Source organism: Bos indicus, chromosome 13 (genome assembly GCF_029378745.1).
Source record: "Bos indicus isolate NIAB-ARS_2022 breed Sahiwal x Tharparkar chromosome 13, NIAB-ARS_B.indTharparkar_mat_pri_1.0, whole genome shotgun sequence".
Taxonomy (NCBI): Eukaryota; Metazoa; Chordata; class Mammalia; order Artiodactyla; family Bovidae; genus Bos; species Bos indicus.
Genome location: NC_091772.1, coordinates 38,479,221 through 38,484,254, shown reverse-complemented (window position 1 = coordinate 38,484,254; position 5,034 = coordinate 38,479,221). Strand labels below are relative to the sequence as shown.

The 5,034-nt window shown below is 50.7% G+C and overlaps 1 long non-coding RNA gene across 1 annotated transcript; it reads left to right on the top strand.

Annotated features, from left to right (window-relative positions):
* Positions 1-449: 449 nt before the first annotated feature.
* Positions 450-2,768, top strand: LOC139186488 (uncharacterized). The gene is made up of 3 exons (XR_011570056.1): positions 450-656; positions 1,227-1,301; positions 1,723-2,768. It is a non-coding gene; the product is annotated as an uncharacterized lncRNA (long non-coding RNA).
* Positions 2,769-5,034: the final 2,266 nt, after the last annotated feature.

Genomic DNA, 5,034 nt, shown 5'->3' with positions numbered 1-5,034 from the left:
TGCTAACATTACAACATTCCTTAAATCTGTAGCTTCTAACTATTTTAATTATTCCTAAGCCCTAAATCCAGCATATTCCTTTGCCATAAACACTTTCCTCACAAATAGGCTTCAGATAGCAATCCCTCCCATGGCCTCAAGCTGCGGCCTATGTGCTCACCCTGGAACACTCTTTTGTAAAAGTCTTTGAACAAATGTCAATGGCTAACTTTATGAATTATTTTCTGAGCACAGCTGCAGAAGGCTTTGTGCCTTCTCATGCTCCTCTCAAGAACAATGAACACCTTAATATTCTTTTCAGTCTACTCAGCTGAGGGGAGGAAAGAACAAGTCAGAATCACAAGGCCTAACTCCTTTATCCTGGGTACGTGGCTGCGGGACAAGGAGAGGGAGTTGGGGCCGTGCCTCCATTTTGTCAGTAATGCCTAACGTGGCTCCTGACAGCCAACACACTTTTTCTCCACTGGGATACGTTTATGGCTGCAGATACATCTGCACGTGCAGGGGACGGGGTGGTGGTGTCGAGGGAAGGACCAGGGGCCAGGAGAATGCAGACCTTCAGCTGCTCATCTCATTTCTGTCTCCAGCCATGACTCCCACCTTCCATCACTCCTGCCACCTCTGATCAGGAGCCTTTCGTGAGTTCTGGAATGCAGGTACCACCCCTTCCTCCACTGTGACAGCCACTGCTCCCTCACTGGGCCAAGCTGACCAGGCAACGTGGAGAGAGAGTCTGGCACATAGCAAAATATGCTGTCTGACCTCTCAGGCCTGCCCTCAGGGCCCTAAGGCTGGTGTTTGTTTTCATATCACACAAGCCACACTCACTGAAGCCAAGGTCATTGTCCCCACACAAGAATAGGAGCCTCAGCCCTGAAAGGTTATTGTCATAGGACAGTCACCAGGATTCAAACCAAGGGTAAGACCATGTCCCACACATTCCATGAACTCTTGCAGGAAACATACTAACATAGTGTGTATTCGTATAAATTGACTACAAACCAGATCCTTGTGGGATTCCTCACTTTAAAACTTTCTCTCTGATATCAAAGCTTACCCTGCTAATCTTCCAAGGAAAGGAGCAGAAAGGGGAGAGTCAAGAGATTTTCCTGGGTTAGTTAAGTAGGTCATGGGTGAAACCAAGGCCCCGTTGTGCCTGCTCCCTCTCCAGTCTCTCGAGGATTCTAACCAAGGATTTAGCCAGGGATTTTTCCCCACCCAAACAGGCTCCAAAATACAGCTCTTCATGAAGCAACTCTGCTTGGCCGGGCAGGAAGGGAGTGCATCGCTGCCTTACTGGGGTACGTTCCTTGGCCTCTGGGGGACACTCCAACTGCCACAGTGATCCCCCTGTTGGTCTGTGAGGATTTCAGGGGGTCCTGGTGCCCGAACAGCTGACCCAGTGAATGGGGGCCACCATCCCACCATGGCTCCCAAGGCACTAAGGGCTTTTCAAAGCACAATGAGAATGCTGCCCCCCTTAAATCCACCTGGTTGTGGGTATGGAGGCTATGGGAACCCTCTGTCAGGACTGGCATTGGATGTGTGAGATCGCAGAGCCTGTCAGAAGGGCTCAGGGTAGAGCCACCCTTGAGGGCTGGGTCATGGTGGCCTCTCGGGGAAGTTTGGGACGGGGGCCCGGGAGCCCCAGCAGCAGCAAGGAGTCAGGCCCTGAGGCTCAGGGACTGGAATCCGTCAGCTCACCCCCATTTTCCTTAGCAGATGCAACGCCAGCATCCAGAAGAAGAACACAAGAGGCCAGACGGCATACGACCTGGCCCTGGAAAGTGGGGATGAGCCCATCACCTCGCTCTTTGCTGCTAAGCTTGGCCTGGATGAACGCTAAGCCTGAAAGCCCCACGGGCATCATTCAGAGAAGTCACCCAGCTCCGGCTGTGCTGTGTTCGCTTCCTTCCAAATGCATATTCGAGGTTTGGAAATCGAGCTTGAGAGCCACTCATAAGATTTTAAAAACTATGTGACAGTGTAAGCCACCCATGCCCTCACTCCCTGAGTATTTCCCCAAACGCCCTGGATCCTGATGAACGTAGTGTACACTAGTGGTGTGTTGCTGCTTGTCTTTGCATTTGCTCTTGAATCTTAATTTATTTCTCAGTACACAGTAATTGCATACTGTTATTGTTCCGTCTTTAAGTCGTGTCCAACTCTTTGTGACCCCGTGGACTGTAGCATGCCTGGTTCCTCCGTCCTTCACTCTCTCCTGGAGTTTACTTAGATTTGCGTCCCTTGAGTTGGTAAGCTATCTCACCATCTCCTCCTCTGCCACCCCCTTCTCCTTTTGCCTTCAGTCTTTCCTGGTCTTTTCCAAAAATTGCATATGGTTCTAAGCAAAGAAGTGTAAAATCTCGTGAAGTCTCCCTCCCATGTCCGCCCCACGACCACTCACTCCCTTCCTCAGACCACCAGTGACCTCCGTGTCAGTTGTGTGTTTCCAGAAGTAGCGTAGGATTATATAAGCAAGTGTATGTCGTATGTGTCTGTGTTCGTGTAGAGTACACGTAAACGTTAAGTGAAAGTAACACACCTATATTCTGTCCCCTCTTCTAAGACAAGTAGTGGGAAACCACATACTGCTCTGCATGTTATTTGCTTAATATATCTAGTAAATTGGTTCCAAAGTAGTGCATAAAGATTGAGCTTATTAGAGTCTTTCCCTATGAAGCTGAACTCATCACTATTCGTATTGTTATGGCTTGTTCTCTGGTTGACAGGTAAGCTTCAAATAAACCAGTTACAGGAATGTGAAACTGTGATTCATTCCTTTTTTTTCAGATTATCGTCTCAGTCTTCGTGCTAATATGCTAACGTTGCCATCACGGAGTCTCAGAATTGTTTCTTTTAACCTCTGAAAATAGGATATTCGTTAACTTAGAATAATTAATTCATGACCATAAGTGATAGACCCTGTCAGGGTGGCTGCTGGCATCGCCGCCTGCACTTCCTTTCCCAGGGTGGACGCCTGTTGGCAGGGGGATGGGTGCAGAGTCAGACGGGAGCCCCAGTGGGGTTGTGGGCTTGAACGGCAGTGACCCTGGCTCCCAGGTCAGAGGCCCAGTGGCCACATAAAGGGCGCAAGGGACAGGGGAGTCAAGTGAACCCTCAACCCATCTCCCTCCCCCTCACATCTTTCAGGAGAGCCAGGGCCCCTCACAGTAGAGCCCGTTGGGGCGAGGCCCCCTAGAAATGGGTACTGAGACACTTTGGGGCAGAAGAGGGTGGGTGTTCACTGGGGACCAACACCTGTGAGAGGAGGAGGTGGGGCAGGTCAGGGGGCACTGCCGGTGGCCACAAACACACCCACCTACCCACACCCCCACCCAACGGCCCCCCAGCCGCCACCACCTGGGCTGCTCTAGTGGCCTCCCTGCAAGGCAGGCAGCCGACGGCTTCCCCTCAAGGGAAGGTCCCAGAGGGTGAAGCCGGGTCCAGCTGTTGATTTGATCACCTGTCCCAGGAGCACCCACCACCATTCCCATGGCTCCTGCTGTGCTCAGCTCCCCAAGGTGTGAGAGGCAGGACCATCAAGAGAGGCGGGAGGTTGGTTCAGGATGGCAGACACATGTACACCCATGGCTGATTCATGTCAATGTATGGCAAAAACCACTACACTATTGTAAAGTAATTAGCCTCCAATTAAAATAAATAAAAATTTTTTTAAAAAAAGAGGTAAGGACTTTGAGGGGCCACGTTGGGAGTAAGTACACAGAATGAGTCCAAGTGAGTCAGTGAGAAGTTGTCTGAAGAAGGAGGCTCTGTCCTCAGTCAGCAAGCTCCAAAAAACACTTTCCTTCCTTTTCCACCACGGTTGCCTAAAATGGATGGTTACTGTGTAGATTAATATAGAAAGTATATGTCAGCGAAGTATTCAGAGTTAGCTGTTAGCTCTTTCCCTGGCCATTTTCTTAGCTATTTTAAGTGGACATTTATACAACAAACAGATCCGGATTTGGCTCCTCATGTTGAAGAAATTAAATTTATTACCCGCTCGTCCCCCGGTGCTCTCAGGCCTTGGACAACTTCCTCATCACGGGACAGGGGACCCCAGGCTTCTTTCCAAGCCCTACCACCTCCCCGCCTCCCGAGCCTCCTAGGTACGCCCACCTGTCCCTGCTCCTGCTGTGATGACGTCACATGTGTGGATGGGGTGGGGGTTGGACAACCAGGTGAAGGAGGGGAGCACTCACGCCCCTGCCTGGCTCCTGAGCTGGGACCTCTTATCCCGCCCTCAGACTGGGCCGACACCACCCATGCTCCTGGTTCTCCGGCCTCTGTGCTCAAACTGGAACCAGGTGGCCAGCTTCCCTGAGTCTCAGCTGCGGACATCAGGAGGTGAGGATTCTCAGCCTTCACGAGGAGCGCTAGCCAGTTCCTGTAATAAATCGCTCCCTATTATAGTGTACGTCTATCCCATCGGCTCTGGTTCTCTGGAGAACTCTTGACTCGTGCAGTGCTTTAGTCTACTGTCCTTTTTCTTTGATATTCAGCCCCGTTTTCACTCTTTTTCTTTCTCAAATGGGGGTACAACATGCCAGGGACCGGGCGAGACAAGCTGGTCCAAGATGATTCCCAGTGAGTCACATGTATGGGAATACCAAGGCGTGTTGCTCATGAGACTGGATTATCTTATGTGGCAGAGGTGACAAAAGCCTCTGATGCCATTTAAAAATAACAATAGCAATTAATTGATTTAATCAAAAGGGGGTTGTCCCAGGTGGGCCTAACCTAATCAGTGGAGCCCTTTAAAACAGTGTTTCAAGGTCAGAGACCCGAAACAGCTGAGTCTCTTGTGGTTTTGAAGAAGCAAGCTGCAGGTGGAGGGGCTGATGGTGGCTTCTGGAGCTGAAGGCCGCACCATTGGGAACTGAACTTGGCCAGTGACTAGTGACTGGGCTTTCTGTCAATAAGCGCTTGGTTCCAGTTCTGAAAGGTGAGGCTCACGACTCCAAGCACAGAGCCTAAGGCCCAACACATGCTGTCACCCACAAATCAGGGAGGGCAGGGGCTGTAGGGGGC